This window comes from Fukomys damarensis, unplaced genomic scaffold (assembly GCF_012274545.1).
Source record: "Fukomys damarensis isolate Sample0158 unplaced genomic scaffold, DMR_v1.0_HiC HiC_scaffold_17, whole genome shotgun sequence".
Lineage (NCBI taxonomy): Eukaryota > Metazoa > Chordata > Mammalia > Rodentia > Bathyergidae > Fukomys > Fukomys damarensis.
In genome coordinates this window covers 6,523,801-6,551,128 of record NW_022900929.1, presented here as the reverse complement: position 1 = coordinate 6,551,128, position 27,328 = coordinate 6,523,801, and the positions used below count along the sequence as shown (strand labels likewise).

Sequence of the window (27,328 nt, the reverse complement as noted above, 5' to 3'; positions counted from 1 at the left end):
TGTGTGTGTGTGTGTGTGTGTGTGTGTGTGTGTGTGCTGCCATTTCCAATGGAGAGGTGAGCAGAGCCTTGGAGTGCCAGGCCCCTATATAACGTGTGGAGCCCTTCACTAGGAGGATGTGAGTAGAGCCCCCCTACCATCACATTCTGTTTCTGTTGGTCACATTCGAGCCATTGAAGCCACCCCACATGGAGATCCCTCCAACTCAAGTAAGAGCTGCTCCCGTCCCCGATGTCTGACCACGTCAGTTATGTGTGCCGCTCATACATCGGGGATGGGAGCAGAGGCCCCACGCCATGCCCCCACTATCTCAGGTGTGTGAGAAGCCCTCTACAGTGACGATGTCTACAGTGGCCAGTCCTGACCATCAGTGTGTGTAGTGCATGCCAAAAGGTGGATATAGGTAGAGACCTCACGCCTTGGCTGGCTCAAGTGTGTGGAACCCTTGAGAAAGTCACTACACTCAGAATGCCCCATCCTCACATTCTGAGCCTTTAAGTATGTGTGAAGGCTTCTACAATGTGGATGTGAGCACAGTGGTGCTTCCCTAGGTCCTGACCATCTCAGGTGTGCGTGAGGGACCATGCACATGTTGATGTATATGGATGTGTTCAGAGCTCCTATATCCGGGCCATCTCAGGGGTGTGTGAGTGCCTCTAAAATATATGAGTGAGTCGAGCCCCCTACATCCTGACATCACAGGCGTGCGTGGAGTGCTCTACACTGCAGAGAGGAGCAGAGACCTCCACTCACTGAGTTTAACCATCCATGTGTGGAGCCCCATCTGTGATTTCAGTACACTCCACCCTATCCTCAGAGCAGTCGTGTCTGCAGCCTTCTAAAACATGGATGGGAGCGGAGGCCCTGACCAACATCACATGGACTGGACACCCTATTACATGGAAGTGAGCAATGCTCGCCCATCCCCAGGTACCTAAGGTATGTGGACGGCCCTGTCCAAAATGGGTATGAATTGAGACCCCAGGGCTGACAGGTCAGGCACTTGGGGGCACCTCTGCCAGGTTACCCTCTAACTGGGTGGGGAAACCTCATCAATGTGGATGTTGCCAGAGCCCCTCCTGTGCTGGCCATCAGTAGGGACGTTGGGAAGGACAGCATAAACCAAGGATATATTTTTGCAGAAAACAAACAACCTCTGTGAACAAAATTTAACTCATGTCACAGTCTAAGCCCTGACTGCTATACTGCCCTGTGTAAAAAGGCATATTTGCATTTTTATATCACTAGAGACAAATAAAGGAAATCCATACTCATTTGGGCAAAGTCAACTCAGGACCAGAGTGAGACCCCCTTTCCACTCACTCAGTAAATGCACAGCTCTATGGGGCACACAGGGCCCGCGGTGGAGAGCATCATTGGAAGACTCACAGGACATGTGGCTCTGTGCAACCGGTCACAATGCATGTCACTGGTAAAACAGGCAGGCACGAATGGGGCAAAGCTACCTGCTCGAGGTGACTCCCTGCGGGAATAGGCCTGGCTGAATCTAAATCTGGAAACTCCAGATTGGGTGGACTGGCACCACCAAGTGCCACTCAGACTTCTGCAGTGAAGCACTGGGGCAACATAGTACGGCAAAGCCTCCCTACCCTGAGCAGGACAGGGTCGAAACTGCTGCCTTTACTGAAAAGTACATGTAAGTTGGGAAGGATAAACAGGGTTCCAAACAGGGTTTCCCACAGTGTCGATATTAAAAATTCATCCTAATGGGATATTTGACAATGTGAAATAGAATGAAAAGGGTAAAGGTGTAGGGAAAGTGGAAGGATGGGGGAATGGGAATAAGGCAAAAAAAAAATTTTATGAGAAAATGAAAAAATGGAAATAACATATTTGTTAATTGGGAGGGGAAGGGGGTGAAGGCAGGGCAGGAACAAGGGGAAAAAATGAGAACCTAGGCCAGTCCTGTAAAGGTACAAAATCCAATAATGAATGTAACTATACTGTATACCTACAATGCACCAATAAACTCACTTGAAAGAAAAAATAAATTTAACATGCACTTGGGCTTCCCTTGCCCTTGGGCCTCCTTCCCCACTGGGAGCAGTGAAGCCTGCCGTGCAGTCGGTTCCCCAGCTCCAATTCTTCCCACTGGCGATTGCTAGGAAGGAGGGTCAAGCAAGTTTACTAAAGATGCACTAATTCCAATTAAGCTGGTGCCACCTTCTCATCATAGAAGAAAAAGCAAAGCCAGTGATAGGTGCTCCCAAGGGTGTGCGGCGCCGACAAAAGGAGTGTGTACTTGCAGACAGCAGCGTGGCACAATGTGTGACCCAGTCACGTACAGCAGGAGCAATTGGGAGACCACACAATGTCCAGCCCTCAGAAAAAGTGGGACCCATAAGGGTCACAGAGCACAATGCACCAGTTTGTTCACAGACTCCTCAGGCCAGGGGAGCCATCCACAAGGGTCACATGGTAGAGCAGGCAGGTGGAGAGGCAGGGTGGGACCCTGACCTCTCAGAGACACATTCTTACAAATGCTCAGGATTTCTAGGTTCAAAAGACAGTAAGACTTATTTCCCCAGCTATAAGTGATATACAGACTTCTCTTGTCCCTAACTGAAGCCTTTCTGAACTACCTAAATGTCTTGTGCTAGTGAGTAAGGAAAAATAGCAAGGTATTGGAACTTCTCAACAAAAAGCTCAAATAACAGATTAAGAAATTCCAGTTAAATGAGAATCGAAAATTAACCCAAGTTTAGGTGTGGAATCTTTAATTTTTACAAGATCATGTGAGAAAGTTTGAGCTGGGTGTCATAGTACACATCTCTAATCCCAGCCCTTAAGAGCTTGAGGCAGGAGGATTTTCACTTTGAGGTCAGCCCTCACAGCACTTTGGCTGGTGTACCTTACAAATAAACACAGTGTGCATTCCAGGTGTACAGTGTGATGATTTTGTGTTTAGCTACACTGTAAACCGAGTTCCCCATCAAGTGACTTAACACATCCATCATCCCTGATGGCTGCCCTTGGAGAGTGTACAGGCGCTTCAGGGATACGGGCACTTTAAACCATGAGCCTGTAAAGCCCAGCTAGATGCTGATGGCCTCCCGCCTTCTCCATTCAGGCTTCTCACACGTTCTCTAAAGCACCCACAGGTACAGCTACACTGACGTGTCTCTCACACATCACCTCAGACCTCTATCGGCACAACCACAGCTCCTGGTCACCTCCACAATTCTCTTGTCCTTTTCTTAACCCACCCACACTGGGCTCCTTGTGGGTGGGGCCCCAGCATCTGTTTGCTCCCTGGATGTTGTAGCTCCCAAGGGGTCTCACTCCCTCACCTGCAGCGCCTCCCTACAGTTGGTCCCCATCTTGGATTTCTCCAAGGCTCTTCTAACGCGCTGTGTGATCTTAACATCTGCCTGTCTGCTCTAGAATGCAGACCAGTAGATCCCAGGTGTGTCTCCTAGATTGTTCACTGCTATCAGAACAATGCCCACTCACAACAGGAGCCAAGGGCGTGTTTCTGAATGAAAGGACGAACGTCCAAGTGAAAGGACGCACGTCCAAGTGAAAGGACGCGCAGAGCAATCTTACCATACAAAGCAAGCCCTGAAAATCCTTAGCGGGTAAGCAGACCTGCGACGCCAATCCGAACTGCAGAGAAAGACAGAAAGCAGAGCTTGAGGGAGGGCGGTGCCCTTGACCACATAGATTCCCGGCGTCCTCAGGTCCTCCGCACACACCTGTCATGGAATGCGCTGACTCTCGGGCTCCTTCATCTGCCCGCGCCTTCCCAGCAAGTCCTCCAGCGCACCAAACTGGACAGGTAGGAGTTGTCTGCACGCTCGGCGCAGCCCAGCTCTTGGTCTCCAGAAAGGCTCCGATCCTCCAGGCGCGAACAGAGGCACCCCGCACTTATCTTCAAGCCCCTGTGCTCAATGCGCGCGACTGGGGGCCCAGACTCTGTAGGAGTGGCTGGGAGAAAGACACGCTGCAGGTGCAACAGCTGCTGCTAGTTCCGGGAGCGCGCCGCCTCCCATTGGCTGAAGCCTTCCGCCTACTGCCAACTGACCAATGGAAAACCGAGGCCGCACCCAGGGGATACTGGTTATGAGCGCGAGATTGTGGTGTCATGTCCTGGAGCCATTGGTTGCTAGCGAAGCTTCAGGCTACCAAGACAACCATTCCTTGGAAGAATTTAAGGGTTTGTCTGTTGGCATCAAGTGAAAATGGAAAAACCGGCCTGCAGAAAGACAGATGATTAAACAACAACAAGAACAACAAAAACTAGAGTGAAGGGGTTGTTACTGTAGTGGTAATCACCGTTTAAAAGATCCACAGCGATAAGCGTGCCTTCACACGCACAAAGGCAGTGAAGATCGGACACCCAGGGCACCAGCTCAGGTGAGAACAAGCCGTAGCTTCTCTGTTCCAGGTGGGGATGGGCTGTGGGGAGCCAGTGAGCGTCACATCATAGCCCGACACTGAAGACCAACCTTGTGTTATGTCAACTTTCACAAACAATAACGTTACCGGTTCCGGTGTCACGGGACTGTAACCACAGCTACTCTGGAGGATGACCTAGTAGGATGGCAAGTTCATGCCACCTTGGCCAAATTACTAAAAGCCTGTGGCAAAATAATAATACAACAAATGTAGGGTAAGGCACAAGTAATGTTATGGAAGGAATCAGTGAGTGACACACGGAGAGGCAGCGGAATGGAACTAAAACAACAAATTTATTCATCGATAAGGGTCGATCACACAGAAGCCGTGCCTGGAACGACCCTGATTGATGAGTACATTTGTTATTTTACTTCCATTTTGCTTCCCCTCTGTGTGTCACTTACTGATTCCTTCCTTAACAGTACTAGGGCTGTAGCTAGCTCATCCTGGCATGTGTGAGGCCCTCAGTTCCATGCTCAGTACTGGAAAAGGAAATAATTCTGGGCTCATTCCTCGTGTGGGAAAGAAAGAAAGAAACAAAAGAAAGACAAACAAGATCTGGTGTAAGGAATAAGAATGGTGCTTTAGATGTAAAATATCACAATGCCATACCACAAGGAAAAGAAGACCAGGAATGTGAGCCTGACACGCAGGGTCATTTTTGAGTCCAGGATCAGTGGTTTCTGGAAGTGCCAGCTGAGAAGCTCAAGTCCAGGACAGGGATTCTAGATGGTTTGGGGTCAGTGGGCTGGAGAGTGGGCCTTACACTTGGCTTTGGACTGGGGAAGGCAGACAAGTATGGATCAGTTTAACCTGAAGTATACTTGGCACTGTGGATCGTATTAAAATTAGTCTCATTCTCTCAAATTACATTTGTATGAGTCAGAATGTAATAGTGACCCACTAGCCAGCTGGGAGAAGAAACGCAAATTCTAGAAGGTGATATCCCAGGCCCCAATTCCAAGTGTTTATGGATTATATTCAGCAGTCCACAGAAAGTGGCTATGTACCTAAGAGGACAACACTGTTTTTGAGAAAAAAGTCTTACTGTGGAGTCCATGTGGGCTGTGAACTTAATATGTAGCCTAACAGGCTTTAAATTCAAGATCCTCCTGCCTCAGGCTCTCAAGGGCAAAAAATATGGGTATGTACCACTGCACTCGCTGAAGACAAGACTGTCAAAAGTCAACAAAACTAATTTAGGTTTTCATTGCAGTGGGTTGCTAACACACACTGAAACAATATGACATCATGGATGATGAGGGGCAGCTCCAGTCACCTGTCAATAGGAGGTCCAATGGTCAAAGTCTCAGTTTCTGCAGGGCCAGTGCCACATGGCTCTCCTTGCATGGCGGGTGATCCTGCTCAGCAGAAGACCTGGATTCCCTCCAGAGCCTCCAGAGGGTCTCTTGCTGTTTGCTGTGTACCTCTCTCACACCTTGGATCTTCCAAAGTCAGCACAGCCCGCATTTCAGATACAACGTGCTACAGAACTTTCGCTTGCTGTGTGCCTGCCTCAGAACTCAAAATCAGCTAGATGTGGTGGTGCATAACTGTCAATGCAAGCTGAGGCAGGAGATGGCAAATTCAAGGCCAGTGTAGAAAACTCAGCAAGTACTCTACTCTGGAGAGGTGCAACCCAGCGTCCCCTGGGCTCAATCTAGTACAGCAATCAACCAACCAGTGAGGTTTCCAAGATACCCAATCAATTGGTGGTCATATAGAAGATGACAGAGGTGACTCCAAATCCAAAGGCCTCAACCAAAGGAGGCAACCCACCTCCTTAGTGTTAGAACACTTTACTTGTGTTCCACTTCTGCATTGCAAAGAAAACAAACTTTAACAACCCAGTACATTACTTTCACTCACTCTCGGGTCAGTACTGTTGTGAAGGCTGAGCTCTATGCCTCTATCTCTCTGCCTCTCACATGCCCCACCACCGCCAGAATGTTACCACAGCCATGGTGACATCTGAAGGCTTTTCAGGGATGAGCAGTCCCAAGCTCTCTCACTCAGGTACTGGGAGGACTCATTTCTCAAGGGCAATGGAGTGAGGGCTCCGGTCCCTACTGCCAGGTTAGCAAGGGCTCTCCACAGGGGAGCTTAGGACATGGCAGGTGGAATCCCTGTGAGTGAGCACAAGGGGTATACAGAATACACAAGTACAGCCTCTTTTCTATTGCCTCTCACAAGTACCTTCCCATCCTTTCTGCTGTGTTCTGTTGCCAAGGCCAGCTCACACTGGGTGAGGTCACAAGGAAGTGATCATCCACAGGGGCCACATGACAGGTTGCCTGTCTCCAGGGTGGAGTGTACTCAAACATGGAGAAAGAGGTGTTCTGTCGTGTCCAGACCAGTGGACACAGAAGGCTTCACTCCTGTGGCAGAACACTGGGTTCACTTTCTCCTCTCTGACACACACATGTCCTTGAGGGCATCCAGACTGCTGTTTGTTACCTCTGCACCAGGTGCAATTAGGATTCTCTCATCATATGGCCAGTCCCTGGACTGTCAAGATCCCGGTGTCCCTTTAGACACAGACCATTTGGCTACTGTCCACTTTGAGACCATAACTGGGAACTGGAGTTAACACTAGGCAAAGCAGTAAATGTGACACAATGTCCCTCCCTTGTGAGTACACATGCCTTTCAAGTCTCTTTCTTTGGGGACAGAGAAGATGCCAAAGGCTGTGCCCCTATCTGAAAAGAAAGCATGGGCACAATGAAAAGAAAGTCAGGGCCTGACCCTCAGATGTAGACAGACTTGCCCTCAGTAGTGTGGTCCGTGTGGGGACACGCATCTTGACACTGTTTCAGGGAGAATGTCCCACAGTCCAAGAGAAGTGCTTCCTTGGTTTCCGAAGCTTGGCCAGCAAGAGCCATCTCAGTGACTTGCCATGGCCTGTAGTCCTCAGTGATGTCGACTCCATGATACAGAGACCCAGCAGCCAGTTGTCAGCTCTGCAGTGCCCTTGCCGCATGTCAACCTGGCTGTGTATTCTGAGACAAGGACTGCAGGACACAGCTGCTCCTGGCCTTCTCAGCCACGCTGTGTCCCCGACTACCATTCCAGAATGCTCAAGGGAAAGGCAGGCTTTGGGCCCTGGCAACTATCAGCTGCGGGTGCTCTGACAACTCTACCCTCAAGTCCACCCCGCCACCTACCTCCTACCTGCCTTCTGCATGCTGTCAAAGCAGCACTGAGTTCCCACCTTATCTGATGAAGGCTCACAAACCTATCTCTTTGGGTGAGGTATGGAAATACAACATTTTTTGCACTTCTCTTTTTGGGAATGCTGACAGTGCCTAGATGCAAGGCCATCCCAGTATCCCTGCACATTCCAGCATCAGAAATGCATTTTAAGGTATCACCCCCCACCAAAAAGAACCGGGTTCCTTGGAGAAATCCTGCAGTGCGTGTCAGAAAGCACAAGATGGGCCTAGAGCATCTTGGTAGACTTCTCAGGAAGGAAAGACAACAAGCAGATAGATAAGTGTCCCAGGATGGGATGCGAGGAGGTCCCTGCCCTAATAGGACAGTGAGACCTCCCCCTGGACCTCCAAGCAGGTTCTTGGCCCATTGCATAGAGAAAAAATTTCAGGATGTGTCAGTGTGATTAGGTTTATTATGCGGGTTTATTAGGGTGCCTTAGAAAATAAAAAGAATATGAAATGCATTCCATGTTCAACCAATGAAGGTGGATCACTCTGCTGCATGGAGTGTTTCTGATGGGCTAGCTACACAGAAAAGCCTTCAGAACGGTGTTTTTCATCTGCACTTTGCCCTGGAAGCCCTTCTGGAATGGGAGCGAGAACTTTGTGCACCTGGGGCAAGTGCTCTGCCTGGGACCTACACCCCCATTGCTCTAAGGCTGTTTCAGGAACCCTAACCCTAAGTCCTCATGTCCTCAGACCTGTGTGGAGCCCTGTAGAGTGTGGATGTAAATAACTCCTTGAGTCGTGACCACCAACCCCATCCATGGAGCCCTGTACAACTTCACTGGAAGCAGAACCCCACCCCGCCCATGTCCTGACTACCTCAGACCTATACAGAGCCCTGCACAATGTGAAGAGGAAAAGAGCCCCACTCTTATCTTAAGCACCTCAGGTGTGCAAGGAGTCCCTTACCAAGTGGGTGTGAGCAGAGCCTCTCTCTGTCCTGAACAACTCAGGCGCCTGTGGCGCCCTGCACACTGTGATTGTGACCAGAGCCTCTCCATGTCCTGATGACCTCAGACATTGGTGGTGCCCTGGATGGCATGAATGTGAGCACAGCCCTGCCACACACTGACCATCACAGATATGTGTGGTGCTGCTACAATGAAGGTGTCAGCAGACCCCATATGCCCTTGACAACTGCGTCAAACTTGGAGCTTCTGCAAGGTAGAGGTGAAAAAAGACTCACTACTTCCTGTCCCTCTCAGGTACGTGTAAACCTTGTGCTATGTGGATGGGAGCCAAGCCATTCTTGTGTTCTGCTCATCTCATGCCTGCTGAGGCCTCTTCAACATGGAAAATGAACAGAACAGGCAATTCCGTCTATTCCACAGGCATGCGTGGATCCCTCTATGAGGAAATGGGCACAGCCCCACAGGCAGAAGCCTCAGGAAGTTCGGGAGCCCTGCTTAATACTCTATGTGGCCTGAGCACTCTCCTGTCTGGACACATTCTGGCAGGGAAGAGCCCAGCCAGGCTGGGATCATTTCTCAAAGTACAGAGCCTAAGACAACGGGAAAGTGAACACACTTTCCATGCGCAAACATGTACTGTGATTTTGAGCACTCTCCAAGGACAATGGAAACACAGGCCCCTTGTCCTGAAACTCTGATACCCATGGAGACCTCCACAAAGCACTGTGAAAAACACACCACCACATCCTCTCAACCTCAGGTGTTGGTGAACCTTCTATAAAGTTCAGAGGGAAAGGCCCCTGCCTATGTCCCGACGACATCAGACCGCTGGGACCGTCTTTAACTTGCAGGAGGCCAGAGCATCCCATGTGGGGGCCACGTCAGGCTCGTATGGAAGAATCCACTAGCGGAATCTGGACAGAGGTCCCCACATACATCGTGATATCTAAAGAACATAGGGAGCCCTGTACAGTGTATCTGTCAGCTAGCCCCACCACCTACATTCCTGACACACATAGGCCATTCCGAGACCTGAGAAACATGGATGTGAAGAGCGGCCCTCCATGTTCTGCCATCAGGGCATGTGTGGTCCCTCTATACCAGGAGAGCACAAGCAAGGCACCTCCCTCTCTGTCACATGTGGAGCCTACTCCCTCGGGGACAAGACAGGAGCCCCAAGGATTTTGGACTATCTCAGAAGGGTGGAATTCCTCTGCAACATGGTTGTGACAAGAGACATTCACCTGTGGTGAGGACACACACATGATCAATGCACAACAAAGACGTGATCAGAGCTGACAAAAGCTGGAACCCTTCAAGCTAACAGAGAATCATCTAAAGGTGAGTGTGCACTGAATACCTCTGTCCTCTATATACACACACGCACACACACACGCAAACACATGCTCACAATCTCAGACAGTTGTGTGGCCCTGTCAAAATGAGAGGTGTGCATTGCGCTTTTGTGTCCTTACAAACTCAGGCACATGTTGCGTCCTGAGGGACCATGTGAGCAGAGCCTCCATGTCCTGCTGACCTGAATTATGTGCTGAATCCTCTATAACACGGATATGAGTAGAACACCACTTTCCTGACCTTTTCAGATGTGCGTAGCCCAGGGCCTTGCAAACGTGGCCTCGGGCTTCTACCCAGTGACAACTGAAGCCACCCACAGAAACCTCTAAATGACAACATGAGCAGCAGCGTGTCCCTGATCGCCTCTACAATATGCATGTGAGCAGGGCACACCATGTTCCAATGAACTCAGGCAAATGTGGAGCATCACACAACCAAAGTGTGAGGGAAACCAACTCATGTAAACATAGAAGGAGCGTCCCAAATTGGACAATCAGAACATGTGGGAGATTCTGGTCATATTGACATTTGCTAGGTTTCTTTGTACACCCAGGAAGTTCATGAGTTGGGTTCCCTATGCAAGGATGAACTCAGGCATGTGTGGAACCCTGTACAACCAGGATGTGAGAGGTCCCCTGGTGCACCTCGCAGAGATGATGTGTGACACATCACCCAGTATAATAAGGGTGAGAGCAGGGTGTCACACTGCCATCATTGTTGCACAGATACATAGCAGGTCTCTATAATTTCCTCATGGCCAGAGCCCACCACATTTCCTCCATCTCAGGAGTGTGGAATCCTACCCATTGTGCAAGGAAGATGATAGCCTCATGTTCAGGAAATCACACACACGAGCAGAATACTAAAGAACATACATGTGCAGACAATTCACTGTGCACCTACTTCTAATTTGATTTTGATCCCTGTACAAAGTGGTTGTCACCTGAGATCCCCATGAACTTATTAAGTGGCTGTCTCTGGGGCCTGGTCTGATATAAATGTGAGCAGGGCTGCCTGCATCCCCCTGACTTGTCACCCCGGCCTGAGGTGTGTGCAGAGCCTTGGACAATGTGAACTTGACCTGAACACCCACCATGTCCCCACCTGCTCTGAATTGTCAATGACTTGTGCAATTATGTTGAATCCAAATCCCAGCCCCTCGGCGTGAAGTCTACAACAAAATTGTGAGCATAAACACTCCTGTTCTGACTCTGTCACCAAGGTGAGTGGCACTGCATACTACACATGTGAGCAGGGCACCCACCATGTCCTGACGACCCCAGGCACTGGTGGAGCCTTGTAATGTGGAAGTGCACATTCTCCGGGTCTTGACCAACTCAGGTGTGGGCTCTTTACTAAGTCAGGTAAAACAGAGCCCCAACATGTTACACAGGAGCCATAACGTATGGTGCTCTGTCCCAGTAGGACATAAGAGACTCACCATTTTCCAACTAATGCACATCCGTAGAAGCCTCTGCAACATGGCTATGACCAGTGCCACCTACCATGCCATCATCACAACTTTGGAGCCCCTCCTCAATGGGAATGTGAACAGAGCACCCCACATGTTCCAAAGCCCAGTGGTTTGTGGAACTCTACACACTGGAAATGTGAGCAGAGCCTCCTCATGTCCTGCCAACCCCAGGCTTGTGTGGATCCCTAACAACATTGGCATGTGCAGCCCAAAATACACTGACCACTTCTAGGGGCTGGAGTCCTCTGTTACATGAAGGAAGTGATTTGCGCTTTCTCTTCTAAGCCTGGACCATCTCAGCCAGTAGGAGATCCTCTATAACACGGAAGTGAGCACTGCCAAACTGGTGTGACCACATTGGGTATGTGAATTCCTCAGTAGTGGGATGACAGAGGAGCAACCCATATCCCATCCATATTCTACATATGTGCAACCTTTTATAATGCAGCTGTGAATCTTAGGCCCCAGGTCCTATACACATCTCCTGGTTGTGTGCCTCTAAAAATAGAACAAGGAACCATTCCCCGTGTCCTCATCCTATCTGGAGGGTGGAGCCCTATAAAATGTGTACATGAACATGAATCCAATTCTATGTCCTGATGTCCTCAGACCTGTGTTTAGCCTTGGAGGAATGTAGATGTAACTAGAGCTCCCCAGTTCATGACCAGCAAGACCATTCACAGAGCCCTGTTCAACATGACTGTAAGTAGAACCTCCCATACCCCACCCATGTCCTAACTATATCAGGCATATACAGGACCCTACACGATGTGAAAGTGACCAGGAACCTACACTTGTCTTAAGCATTGTACATGTGCAAGCACCTCTTATCATATGGATGTGACCAGAGCATCTTGCTGTCCTGACCAGCTCAGGCATATGTGGTACCCTGCACACTGTGATTGCAAGCAGAGCCTCCCAGATGTCGTGACAACGTTAGGCATTGATGGTGCCCTGACAACATGAACGTGAGCACAGCCCTTCCACACAGTGACACTCACAGGGGTATGTGTGATCCTGCTACAAGGTCAACAGACCCCACATGCCCTGGACACCTGCATCATGCATGGAGTCCTCTACAGGGTGGGTGTGAGAAGAGGCCCACCATTCCCTGACCCTCTCAGGTAGGTGTGGATGTGAGCAGAGCCATTCCAGTGTTGTGCTCATCTCATGCATGTGGAGCCCTCTTCAACATGGAATATGAACAGAGCAGCCCATTTGCTCAGTACCTCAGGCATGCGTGGAACCCTCTACAAGGGAATGGTATAGTGCTCCCCCCAGCAAACAACCGCCAACTTGGGCATGTGTGGAGAACTGTACAACACTCTGTGTGGGCAGTGCCTTCTTGGGTGCGGAAAACCTCAGACAGGTGTAGAGCTTCTAAATGTGGTGCTGGGCATAATGGAACATGCCTGTAATCCCAGCACTTCGAGGCTGAGGCAGGAACATGGCTGTGAGTTCGAACAGCATGGGCTACACAGTGAGTTCCAGATTGGTCTCAACTGCATAGTGAGACCCTATCTCAAAAAGCAAACAAAATCAAAGGTGATCCTTTTTCAAAGTACACAGCTTTATACAATGAGGATGTGAATACACTTGCCAACTTCTGTGATTTTTAACCTGTCTCCTCGCCTATAGAAGCAAAAGCACCACATCCTGAAACTCTACAAGTCCTGTAGAGCCCTCTACAATGGGCTGTGAGAAATGTCCCAACACATCCTCATACCCTGAGGTGTTTGTCCACCCCCTATAATCTTACCATGTCTCCACGAGCTGATGTGTCTGTGTGGAGCTGTCTTCAACCTGAATACAGCCAAAGCTCCCAACCTGGGGACCATGACAGACGTGTGTGGAGGAATCTACTATGTGATTGTGGACGGAAGCCCCATACACACCTGGACCTGACTACTGAGGGACATGGGAGGATGCCCAACGTGTAGGTGAGCAGAGCCACCACCCACATGTCCCGACACACTCAGGCATTTGTGAAGATCTGAGCAACACAATGTGAAGAGCGGCCTTCCATGTCCTGCCAATCAGAGCATGTGTGGTCCCTCTACAAACCATCTGAGGCCCAAGTGATGGCTGGTACAACGAGGTCGAGAGTGAAGCCCCACTCTCTCCTATAGACCAGGTCTTCACAATGGCCACATGGCCAGATCTCCACCATCTCAGGCCTGTGTGTCCTGCCCATGATCATGGGAGTTGATATCCTCATATACAGAAATTCTCGGGCACGAGTTGAGTCCTCTTAAAAATGGGCATGAACAAGCTCACCATCTACTCACTTCTAGCAACGTAGTGAACCCTGTACAATGCATTTATCACTGAGTTTCCTATTTCCTTGCTAACAGGCTCTCTATGGGCCCTCCATATATAACTGTGAGTGGATCTAGCCCCTTTACCTGACCTCTCATCACAACCAGTCATGTAGGGAATCTTGTACAATGTTAACTTGACCTGCACAATCCCCATATCTTTATCACATGTGTAGGGACTTGGACAGTGTAATCATTAAACCAGCTGTCTGTTCATCTTGTTGGAAACACTACAATATTATGAACCTAAACCCCCTGTCTGACTACCTCGGAACGAGTGATATAGGCAGGGCCACTCGCCCAGGTCCTCAAGACCTCAGGCACTGGTGGAGCCCTATACAATGAGAACGAGACACAAGCCTCTCCATGTCCGTACCCATGGGCATGTGTGGAGCCCTGCACGACTTTGATGTGAGCAGAACTAGCTAACGAGACCAACTACTTTCTTTGGAGCTCTGTGTTTCAAGGAGGAAGGTATCAGAGATGTCTATTTCCTGACCCCCTCAGCAGGTTGTCAAGCCTTCTTGAAACAAGGAACTGAGCATTGCCCCACTGTTTTGACCACATGGAGCACGTGGAGCCCTCTGTAATAAGGTTGTGAGCAGAGCACATTCAGCAGGTGGCACACACTTCTACGTGGACGTGAGTAGAATCCCCAGTATCCAGCCCATTTCAAAAGGAGCAGAGACCTCCACAGCATGGATATGGAAGATCCCTTAATGTCGTGACCATCTTCATGGGATGGGGGTCCTTATACAACAAGGAGGTGAGCAGAGTCTCCCCATGTCCTGACCCTCTCAGGTGGAGAGCTGTACAGTGAGATGTGAGCAGACACCACCGTGCCCCATCCAAGCATCCAAGTGGTCTTAGCCTTCCCCACCCTGCCCAAGGCCCCCACACATGCCGAATATACATGGTATGTGGGAGCCCTCCCTGACCTAGACATGCACAGCGCCTCCATGTTCAGACCATCTCAGGCTATATGTGGAGCTGTCTACAGTGTAGATGGGGAAGAGCCGCCCCACTCTCTTTCTGAGGTGCATGTGTGCAGCCATCTCCAATGGTGAGGCGAGCAGAGCCTTGGAGTGCTAGGCCCCTATATAACATGTACAGCCCTCCACTAGGAGGATGTGAGTGGAGCCCCCCTACCACCACGTTCTGTTCCTGTTGGTCACATCCCAGCCATTCAATCCACCCCACATGGAGTTCCCTCCAACTCAAGTAGGAGCAGCTCCCGTCCCCGATGTCTGACCTCGTCAGTTATGTGTGTCACTCATACATCAGGGATGGGAGCAGAGGCCCCACGCCATGCCCCCACTATCTCAGGTGTGTGAGAAGCCCTCTACAGTGACGATGTCTACAGTGGCCAGTCCTGACCATCAGTGTGTGTGGTGCCCGCGACAATGTGGATATAGGCAGAGGCCGCACGCCTTAGCTGGCTCAGGTGTGTGGAACCCTCGAGAAAGTCACTACACCCAGAATGCCCCTTCCTCACATTCTGAGCCATTTAAGGATGTTGGAAGGCCTCTACAATGTGGATGTGAGCACAATCGTGATGCCCCACGTCCTGACCATCTCAGGTGTGCGTGAAGGACCATCCACATGTTGATGTATGGGGATGTGTTCAGAGCTCCTATATCCAGGCCATCTCAGGGGTGTGTGAGTGCCTCTAAAACATGGTGTGACAAGAGCCCCCTACATCCTGACATCACAGGCATGTGTGGAGTGCTGTACACTGCAGAGAGGAGCAGAGACCTCCACTCACTGAGTTTACCCATCCCGTGTGTGGAGCCCCATTTGTGATTTCAGTACACTCCACCCTATCCTCAGAGCAGTCGTGTCTGCAGCCTTCTACAACATGGATGTGAGCGGAGGCCCTGACCATCATCACATGGACTGGACTCGCTACAACATGGAAGTGAGCAACGCTTGCCCAGCCCCAGCAACCTAAGGTATGTGGACAGCCCTGTCCAAAATGGGTACGAATCCAGACCCCAGGGCTGACAGGTTAGGCACGTGGGGGCCCTTCTTCCAGGTCACCCTCTAAGTGGGTTGGGAAACCTCATCAAGGTGGATGTTGGCAGAGCCCCTCCTGTTCTGGCCATCAGTAGGGACATGGGAAAGGACAGCATAAACAAAGAAAATGTTTATGCAGACAGCAAACCACCTCTGTGAACAAAATTTAACTCATCTCACAGTCTAAGCCCTGACTACTATACTGACCTGTGTACCAAGGCATTTTTGCATTTTTATATCACTAGAGACAAATAAAGGAAATCCATACTCATCTGGGCAAAGTCAACTCAGGACCAGAGTGAGACCAGCTTTCCAGTCACTCAGTTAATGCACAGCAATGCTCAGAAAATGTCTGAGATTCTCACTCTGGAGCTTAAATGGAGGACACACCCGAGAGACCATTTCAGCCACTGAACCATTTCACAGCATATCTAGTCTAATTGTACAGAGTGAATTTGGAAGGTTACCTGAAAAGAGCCCTTTGTTCACTGCCATCCTGCACAGCCTGGCAGGACTGCTGGGCTGGTACTCAGGACACTGCCAACCCTCCTGATGCCAGCAAAGGCCTTTAGGTGACGTCTTGTGAAAGGGCTCTGTACTGTATGTAGCCCACATACCCAGAGGGCAAGTAGGCTGATTACAGAACCTGAATGAGGAACACAAGCCTGGTTCTGGGGCCAGTGCAGACACGAGCTGGATGTGCCAGCCATATCTTAGCTAGGAAAACAGGAAAGCACTGAGGCAGGGAGTGGTTATTTTTGCTGTAAGAAGCTCTTCCTGAGACTTTAGACATCACGTTCCTCAAAATGCATTGATCTCTCCAGTTTGAGTAACATTTGGCTCCTGCACCTTCCCTACCACTCACTCCACACATAGACTGAAAACTATCTCTGCAGAATAGAAGTCCACACCCTCAAGCTGGTGCCATTCAGCAGAGCACAACCACACTCAGAGGCAGGCATGCAGTGACACCCTGAAACTCACTATGTGGGTGACCCCGAGTCACCCCAACAACATAGCTCTGTGGGCACACAGAGCCCATGGTGGAGAGGATCAGTAGAAGACTCACAGGACAAGTGGGTCTATACAACCGGTCCCAATGCATGGCACGGGTAAAACAGGCAGGCACAAATGCGGGAAAGCTACCTGCTCGAGGTGACTCCCTGCGGGAATATGCCTGGCTGAATCTAAATCTAACAACTCCAGATTTGGTGGACTGGCACCAGCAAGTGCCACTCAGACATCTGCAGTGAAGCACTATGGCAAAGCCTCCCTACCCTGAGCAGGACAGGGTCGAAACTGCTGCTTTTACTGAAAAGTACATGTAAGTCTTGAAGGCTAAACAGGGGTCCCCACACTATCGAAATTTGAAACGCATCCTAATGAGATACTTGACAATGTGAAATAGGATGAAAAGGGGGAAAGGTGTAGGGAAACTGGGAAGGATGGGGAAAAGGGAAAAGGGAAAAAATTAGGAGAAAATGAAAACATGGAAATAAAGAGTTTGTTAATGGGGAGGGGAGGAGGGGAATGAATGTAAGGCAGGACAAGGAGAAAAAATGAGAACGAAGACCTGTCATGTAAAGGTACAAGATCCAATAATGAATGTAACTGTACTGTATACCTACAATGCACCAGTAAGCTCATTTTAAAAAAGAAATTTAACATGCAGTTGGGCTTCCCTTGCCCTTGGGCCTCCTTCCCCACTGGGAGCAGTGAAGCCTGCCATGCAGTCGGTTCCCCAGCTCCAATTCTTCCCACTGGCGATTGCTAGGAAGGAGGGTCAGGCATGTTTACTAAAGATGCACTAATTCCAATTAAGCTGATGCCACCTTCTCATCATAGAAGAAAGAGCAAAGCCAGTGATAGGTGCTCCCAAGCGTGTGGAGCACTGACAGAAGGAGTGTGTACTTGTAGACAGCAGCGTGGCACAATGTGTGACCCAGTCTCGTACAGCAGGAGCAATTGGGAGACCACACAATGTCCAGCCCTCAGAAAGTGGGACTCATAAGGGTCACAGCGCACAATGCACCAGTTTGTTCACAGACTCCTCAGGCCAGGGGAGCCATCCACAAGGGTCACATGGTAGAGCAGGCAGGTGGAGAGGCAGGGTGGGACCCTGACCTCTCAGAGACACATTCTTACAAATGCTCAGGATTTCTAGGTTCAAAAGACAGTAAGACTTATTTCCCCAGCTATAAGTGATATACAGACTTCTCTTGTCCCTAACTGAAGCCTTTCTGAACTACCTAAATGTCTTGTGCTAGTGAGTAAGGAAAAATAGCAAGGTATTGGAACTTCTCAACAAAAAGCTCAAATAACAGATTAAGAAATTCCAGTTAAATGAGAATCGAAAATTAACCCAAGTTTAGGTGTGGAATCTTTAATTTTTACAAGATCATGTGAGAAAGTTTGAGCTGGGTGTCATAGTACACATCTCTAATCCCAGCCCTTAAGAGCTTGAGGCAGGAGGATTTTCACTTTGAGGTCAGCCCTCACAGCACTTTGGCTGGTGTACCTTACAAATAAACACAGTGTGCATTCCAGGTGTACAGTGTGATGATTTTGTGTTTAGCTACACTGTAAACCGAGTTCCCCATCAAGTGACTTAACACATCCATCATCCCTGATGGCTGCCCTTGGAGTGTACAGGCGCTTCAGGGATACGGGCACTTTAAACCATGAGCCTGTAAAGCCCAGCTAGATGCTGATGGCCTCCCGCCTTCTCCATTCAGGCTTCTCACACGTTCTCTAAAGCACCCACAGGTACAGCTACACTGACGTGTCTCTCACACATCACCTCAGACCTCTATCGGCACAACCACAGCTCCTGGTCACCTCCACAATTCTCTTGTTGTCCTTCTCTTAGCCCACCCACACTGGGCTCCTTGTGGGTGGGGCCCCAGCATCTGTTTGCTCCCTGGATGTTGTAGCTCCCAAGGGGTCTCACTCCCTCACCTGCAGCGCCTCCCTACAGTTGGTCCCCATCTTGGATTTCTCCAAGGCTCTTCTAACGCGCTGTGTGATCTTAACATCTGCCTGTCTGCTCTAGAATGCAGACCAGTAGATCCCAGATATGTCTCCTACATTGTTTACTGCTATCAGAACAATGCCCCCTCACAAGACTAACCCAAAGGGGGAGGAGTTTCTGAAGGAAAGGACGAACGCCCAAGTGAAAGGACGCACAGAGCAAACTTACCATAGAAAGCAAGCCCTGAAAATCCTTCGCGGGTATCCAGACCTGCGACGCCAATCCGAACTGCAGAGAAACACAGAAAGCAGAGCTTGAGGGAGGGCGGTGCCCTTGGCCACATGGAGTCAAGCAGTCCTCAGGTCCTCCGCACAAACCTGTCATGGAATGCGCTGACTCTGGCACTCCTTCAGCCTCCCGCGCCTTCCCAGCAAGTCCCCCAGCGCACCACAGTGGACAAGTAGGAGTTGCCTGCACGCGCAGCGCAGCCCAGCTCCTGGTCTCCAGAAAAGCTCCGATCCTCCAGGCGCGAACAGAGGCACCCCGCACTTATCTTCAAACCCCTGTGCTCAATGCGTGCGACTGGGGGTCCAGACTCTGTAGGACTCGCTCGGGGAAAGACCAGCTGCAGGTGCAACAGTTGCAGCTACTTCCGGGAGCGCGCCGCCTCTCATTGGCTGAAGCCTTCCGCCTCCTGAAAACTGACCAATGGAAAACCGAGTCCGCACCCTGATGATACCGGTTATGAGAGCGAGATTGTGGCGTCATGTCCTGGAGCCATTGGTTGCTATGGACGCCTCGAGCTACGAAGACAACCATGCCTCGGGCGGACTTAAGGGTTTGTCCGTTGGCATCAAATGAAAATGGGAAAACCGGCCTGCAGAAAGACAGATGATTAAACAACAACAAAAACTACAGTGAAGGGATTGTTACTGTAGTAGTCATCACCCTTTAAAAGATCCACAGCGATAAGCATGCCTTGACACGCACAAAGGCAGTGAAGATCGGTCACCCAGGGCACCAGATCAGGTGAGAACAAGCCGTAGCTTCTCTGTTCCAGGTGAGGATGGGCTGTGGGGAGGAACTGAGTGTCACATCATAGCCCGACAGTGAAGACCAACCTTGTGTCATGTCCTTCAACTTTCAGAAACAATAACGTTACCGGTTCCGGTGTCGCGGGACTGTAACCACATCTACTCTGGAGGATGACCTAGTAGGATGGCAAGTTCATGCCACCTTGGCCAAATTACTAAAAGCCTGTGTCAAAATAAAAATACAACTAAATATAGAGTAAGGTGCAAGTAGTGTTATGGAAGGAATCAGCGAGTGACACAGAGAGAGGCAGTGGAATGGAACTAAAATAACAAATTTATTCATCGATAAGGTTCGATGACGTATAAGTCCTGCCTGGAATGACCCTTATTGATGAGTACATTTGTTATTTTACTTCCATTCCACTCCCTCTATATGTATCACTCACTGATTCCTTCCGTAACAGTACTAGGGCTGTAGCTAGCTCATCCTGGCATTTCTGATTCCCTCAGTTCCATGCTCACTACTGGAAAAGGAAATAATTCTGGGCTCATTCCTCCTGTGGGAAAGAAAGAAAGAAAAGAAAGACAAAGAAGATCTGGTATATGGAATAAGAGTGGTGCTTTAGATGTAAAATATCACATTGCCATACCCACAAGGAAAAGAAGACTAGGAATGTGAGCCTGACACGCAGGGTCATTTTTCACTCCAGGATCAGTGGGTTCTGGAAGTGCCACCTGAGAAGCTGAAGTCCTGGACAGGGATTCTAGATGGTTTGGGGTCAGTGGGCTGCAGAGTGGGCCTTACACTTGGCTTTGGAGTGGGGAAGGCAGGCAAGTACGGGTCAGTTTAACCTGAAGTAGACTTGGCACTGTGGCTCTTCTTAAAATTCCTCTCAGTCTCTCAAATTACATTTGTATGAGTCAGAATGTATTAGTGGCCCCACTAGCCAGCTGGGAGAAGAAAGGCAAGTTCTAGAAGGTGATATCCCATGCCCCTAATTGTAAGTGCTTATAGATTATATTCAGGAGTCCACAGAAAGTGGCTATGTACCTAAGAAGACAACACTATTTTTGAGACAAAAGTCTGACTGTGGAGTCCATGTGGGCTGTGAACTCAATATGTAGCCTAACAGCCTTCAAACTGAAGATTCTCCTGCCTCAGCCTCTCAAGGGCAAAAAATATGGGTATGTACCACTGCACTCGCTGAAGACAAGACTGTCAAAAGTCTAGAAAAATAATTTAGATTTTCATTGCACAGAGGGTTGCTAACACACACTGAAACACTATGACATCATGGATGATGAGGGGAAGCTCCAGTCACCTGTCAATACGAGGTCCAATGGTCAGAGTCTCAGTCTCTTCAGTGCCAGTGCCACATGGCTCTCCTTGCATGGCAGGTGATCCTGGGCAGCAGAAGACCTGGATTCCCTCCAGAGCCTCCAGAGGGTCTCTTGCTGTTTGCTGTGTACCTCTCTCACACCTTGGATCTTCCAAAGTCAGCACAGCCCGCATTTCAGATACAACGTGCTACAGAGCTTTCTCTTGCTGTGTGCCTGCCTCAGAACTCAAAATCAGCTAGATGTGGTGGTGCATAACTGTCAATCAAGCTGAGGCAGGCGGATGGCAAATGCAAGGCCAGGGTAGAAAACTCAGCAAGAACTCTTATCTGCTGAGGTGCAACCCAGCGCCCCCTGGGCTCAATCCCTAGTACTGCATTCAACCAACTAATTAGGTTTCCAAGATACTCAATCAATTGGTGGTCATATAGAAGATGACAGAGGTGACTCCAAATCCAAAGGCCTCAACCAAGGGAGGCAACCCACCTCCTTAGTGGTAGAACACTTTACTTGTGTTCCACTTCTGCATTGCAAATGAAACCAAACTTTAACAACACAGGACATTACTTTCGCTCACTCTCGGGTCAGGACTGTGGTGAAGGCTGAGCTCTAAGCCTCTCTCTCCGCCTGTCACATGACCACCCCACCAGAATGTTACCACAGCCATGGTGACATCTGAAGGCTTTGCAGGGATGAGCACGCCCAAGTTCACTCACTTGGGTACTGGGAGGACTCATTCCTCAAGGGCACTGGAGTGAGGGCTCCGGTCCCTACTGCCAGGTTTGCAAGGGGCTCTCCACAGGGGAGCTTAGGACATGGCAGGTGGAATCCCTGTGAGTGAGCAGCAGGGGTACACAGAATACATGAGTACAGCCTCTTTTCTACTGCCTCTCACAAGTGACTTCCCATCCTTTCTGCTGTGTCCTGTTGACAAAGTCAGCCCACACTGGGTTAGGGGTCACCAAGAACAGGTCATCCACAGGGGCCACATGACAGGCTGTCTGTCTCCAGGGCGGAGTGTACTCAAACATGGACAAGAGCTGTTCTGTCATGTCCAGACCAGTGGACACAGAAGGCTTCAGTCCTGTGGCTGAACACTGGGTTCACTTTCTCCTCTCTGACATACACATGTCCTCCAGGGAACTGAGACTGCTGTGTATTACCTCTGCACCAGGTGCAATTAGGATCCTCTCATCACTATGCCTGGTCCCTGGACTGTCAAGACCCCCGGTGTCCCGTTAGACACAGATGATTTGGCTACTGTCCACCTTGAGACCGTAACTGGGAAATGGAGTTACCACTAGGCAAAGCAGTAAATGTGACCCAGTGTCCCTCCCTTGTGAGTACACATGCCTTTTAGGTCTCTTTCTTTGGGGACAGAGAAGATGCCAAAGGCTGTGCCCCTATCTGAAAAGAAAGCATGGGCACAATGAAAAGAAAGTCAGGGCCTGACCCTCAGATGTAGACAGACTTGCCCTCAGTAGTGTGGTCCGTGTGGGGACACGCATCTTGACACTGTTTCAGGGAGAATGTCCCACAGTCCAAGAGAAGTGCTTCCTTGGTTTCCGAAGCTTGGCCAGCAAGAGCCATCTCGGTGACTTGCCATGGCCTGTAGTCCTCAGTGATGTCGACTCCATGATACAGAGACCCAGCAGCCAGTTGTCAGCTCTGCAGTGCCCTTGCCGCATGTCAACCTGGCTGTGTATTCTGAGACAAGGACTGCAGGGCACAGCTGCTCCTGGCCTTCTCAGCCATGCTGTTTCCCCCTGACTACCATCCCACAATGCTCGAGGGAAAGGCAGGCTTTTGGCCCTGGGAACTATCCGCTGCGGGTGCTCTGAAAACTCTATCCTCACGTCCACCCCCCGACATACCTCCTTCTCATCTTCTGCATGCTGTCAAGGCAGCACTGGATTCCCACCTTATCTGCTGAAGGCTCACAACCGTATCTCTTTGGGTGAGGTATAGCAAAACAATATTTTTTGCACTTCTATTTTTGGGAATGCTGACAGTGCCTAGATGAAAGGCCATCCCAGTATCCCTGAACATTCCAGCACCAGAAATGCATATTAAGGTATCACCCCCACCACCACCAAAAAGAACCAGGTTCCTTGAAGAAATCCTGCACTGCTGTGTCAGGAAGCACAAGATGGGCCTAGAGCATCTTGGTAGACTTCTCAGGAAGGAAAGACAACAACCAGATGGATAAGTGTCCCAGGATGGGATGCGAGGAGGTCCCTTCCCGCAGCAGGACAGTGAGACCTCTCCCGGGACCTATAAGCAGGTTCTTGGCCCATTTCACAGAGAAAGAATGTCAGGATGTGTCAGTGTCATTAGGTTTATTATGCAGGTTTATTAGGGTGCCTTAGAAAGTAAAAAAGAATATGAAATACACTCCATGTTCAACCACTGAAGGGGGATCACTCTACTGTATGCAAGGGTTCTCACTGGCTGGATACACCGAGAGGCCTTCACAATGGTCTTTTTCATCTGCACTTTGCCCTGGAAGCCCTTCTGGAATGGCAGCGAGAACGTTGTGCAGCTGGGGCAAGTGCTCTGCCTGGGACCTACACCCCCATCTCTCTAAGGCTGTTTCAGGAAGAATTCAACCACTACCCCTCAAGCCTGACTCTTGTAAAATCCTCCCGAGTGCCTCCCAGGCAGATCTGCTTCTCAGGTTGAAGAAAGCTGGTTTTCTTACTCAGACCAAAACTTAAAGTGTGAAAGTGTACTGCACTTAGTGTCTTCCTGCAAGCTTCTCCTCAAACCTCTGATGTAACTGTGCCTTCTGGAAGATGCCACCAGATGTGGCCAGAACTGAAGTCATCCTCCCCTCATCACGCGGCAGAACACCAGGAGTGACCTGGCATGGGAAGCACTGCTTCAGACGAGACTCCCAGGCATCGGTGAGCAATGTTAGGCACAGGTATGTGACGTGGGGAGGATAAGACAGATAAGGGTTCAACTTAGAAAGAACAAACCTCCCTGCTGGGATTTTGTTGGTCGGCAAAGCCAAGGCAACACAGTGCTGGGGAGCTGTCAGCCTAGGCACAGGCCAGCACCATACGGGAGACTACACAGTCAGCGCCATGGTTGCCCGAGCACCTGGGCAATCAATGCAGTTACACAAACAGTTCCTGGAGTTTTATTATCTGCCCACATTACTTTTTCGGGAGTATTCAGACTTCTGAGTGCTCATGTGCTTTAGGGAGTGTTAGCCAAAACCAGAAAAGAGGAACCCTGCTACAGGAATAATCTGTCCTCAACAAGTATTCTATTTGTTTTTGTAAGATTCACTGTATCAAAATGGCCACAACACTAGCTCCATGCCAGACCTAGTTTCATGGCCCTGTAATCCCAGCTACTCAGGAGGCTGAGGCAGGAGGACTACAAGTTGGGGCCGAGCTTGAACAGCGTTGCTAGACTGTGTCCCTGAAAATAAGTAAATAAAAGCAAATATGCCTGGGTTTCTAGCTCAATGGCAGACCAACTCTGTGTTGAGACTCCAGGAGCAGCCTCTTCACTCTCAAAATAAACACCTGCTTTGGTCTTCATATAATTTCTTAAAAACATATTTCTGGGAAGTATTTTTATGCCATTCATCACAGGCAGTTCTACCACTAGGTACATTCTTTGACCTCACACTATAGCACAGAAACAAAGCAGTCAGCATTTGGGGTGTGGGTGGAGACCTGTGATGTGAGGTGTTGATCAGAGCCCCCATGTTCTGAGGACCTCAGTCAGGAAGAGACACCTGTACGTGGTCCTGACTGTCTCGGCCACTAGTGGAGTCCTGGCCAACGAGAACTGAGAGTAGTTGTCCTACTCCCTCATCCACACAGACGTGTGGGGCCCCCAACAAGGACAATGTGAACAGAGACCCCCATGACCTGACCTTTTCAGCTCTTTGTGGAGGCAACAAGGAGGTGATCAGAGACTCTTATCTTGACCACATGAGAAGTATGCAGGCCCCTAAAGTGACTTTCTGATCTAGGGACCAACTGTCCTGACAGTAACAAGACAGATACAGGTTGGAGCCACAGAAAATGAAGGTTTGAATCCAGGTGAGCAGAGAAGATCTGCATAATGATTTTTATAAGGGGAAAGTATGTTCATTATAAAAATATAGATGATAAAAGCATAGTGAAATAATACATTACTACACAGTGAGATAGGAGATGGCACCAAAGGTGAAGGATCTTGCATGAGACAGAGCCCTAAGCAGAAGGGAGAGAAAACACCACACAACTGCAGGTTCTTAAAAACTGTGTTCAGACAAAAGTGACTTTGTGTCATCAGGGCTGTGTGGCTGGAAGGGCCTTGGGTGAGATAAATCAGCTTTTTGGGTGCGTGTTTCAACAGTTACCTCTATACACTTGTTTACCAGGACCTAGATTCCCTGCAGAAAGGCACACAAGCCAACATCATTCAGGAAACATGCATTTCACTCACGCTCATCATTTTTCACCCTTTCCCTGTGTGTGGAACCCTCTGTGATGTGGATGTGAGCTGAGCAGCCCACGCCCTGACCTCAGGCAGGTCTGGGTCCTGTGCCTGGAGAATGGGAACAGAGCCCACCCAAAGTTTATTTTCAAATGAGGGGTGAAGGTGTAAGGGAAGAAATCGCCTGGCAGTACAACCATAGGAGAAACACACAGAGAGGAAAGGACAGAGTAGTGACAAAGGTCATCCTGGGTCTGAGACACAGGAAAGGCTATGGTGGGGCTCTTGAGGGCAAGCTTCCCATGCTGTTTTGTCTCTTCTATACCGCTCAGACCTCATGGAAGCATGATGGTCCTGACATTTATCTGGTATTGTTCTGGGATCTTGAAATTGACACTTCCTGCACACTTCTCCAATTGTGTTCTGGGATTAGTAGGTGACAAGTCCTGCTTCTTTCCCCAGCCAGCTTTGCCACGTCCCACCTCCTATATCACCCTGATGGGGATGTGAGCCCTATCCATGGGGAAGGGGAGCACAGCCCACCACACAAACACAGGCTGACCACTCAGGCATGTGAAGGCCCTGGAGGATGTGAGCAGCACTGCCATGTCCTGCCCACCTCACCTGTACACAGAACCCTCTACAATGTGGATCTGAGTAAAACCACTTTTCCTCTAACCTTCTCAGGGGTGTGGAGTCCTTGGTCACAAGGAGGATGTGAGCAGAGCCTCCAGGTCATCACGGCTGAAGCTGTCTGTGGCACCCTCTGAAACAGCGCTGTGAGCAGTGCACCCTTCTCCTGAGCACCTGTGGTATGTCGATCCCTCTGGAATGTGGGTGTGAGCACAGCACCCCATGTCCTGACCAGGCAGTGGGTCCAAGTGTGTTAGGGGCTCCACATCTCCAATGTGCAGACTGCCTCAGGCCTGCGACACACCCTGTACCTTTTGAGTGTGTGTGGAGCCCCGCATGTGCTAACCATCTCAGGGACATATTGAGGCCTCTACAGTGTGGATAAGGGCAGATCCCCACCACCTCTTGAACATCTCAGGCATCTTCCACGATGTGTGTGGCAAGTGAAGACCTCTTATCTAGTTCATGTCATGTGTGAGTGTAGTCCTGCAGGGTGTGGATGTGACCAGAGATCCTGCTGATCTGACCATCACAGGTGTATGAGGAATCCTCTAAAATGCAAAAGAAAGCAGAGCCGCCCCCATAAATGCTGACCAAATCAGATGCATGGGATTCTCTAAAATTCTCATGTCAGGGGAGATCCTATCATCATCCCGTGCATGTATGCAGACCTCTACAGCATGATGGTGAGCAGGCACCACACTGCTGCTCTATCCTGACCACGTCAGACAAGTGCAGGGCCTCCTACAACATGCATGAGCAAAGGCTCTCAAGTCTCACCACCCCAGGCATGTGGAACCTTCCAAGGAAAGGTGTCGCGAGCCGCTTGCCAGCAAGAAAGCACGCAACACTCAGGATCCTTCTGAAGCTTCTTTATTATCTTGGGAGAAGGTCTAAAGCTTTTACAAAAAACCTTCCTTTATATATCCTGCTAACTATATTAACTCGACAGAAACAAGAAGTTACAAGATCACGACTATAGCACATTCCGATCACTATCAGGGGAACAAACTTCAGGCAGGGAGCAACCATAAAAGCAATGTCGCCATCCCAGAACAAACATCTTGATCAAGGATGACTTAAACAAAGAACTTCTGCAAATAAGCCACAATCCCAACACAGCTCAGCAAACAGGAGACTGAAATTCCTCACGATGACTTGGCAGCCTGCAGTGTCTGCAGACCAAAGCACTCCACA

The 27,328-nt window shown here is 49.7% G+C and overlaps 1 long non-coding RNA gene across 2 annotated transcripts in view; it reads left to right on the top strand.

The window, feature by feature from the left end:
• LOC104853892 overlaps window positions 1-27,328 on the top strand; it is a 75,125-nt gene that overhangs the window by 27,185 nt on the left and 20,612 nt on the right. The window contains exons 1-2 of one of the 2 annotated variants that reach the window (XR_004517664.1): window positions 19,480-19,712; window positions 26,186-26,310. The exons of the other annotated variant lie outside the window; for it this stretch is intronic. This is a non-coding gene — a long non-coding RNA (uncharacterized LOC104853892). Of the gene's footprint in view, window positions 1-19,479; window positions 19,713-26,185; window positions 26,311-27,328 lie in introns of those variants that run through there. 2 annotated transcript variants of the gene reach the window in all.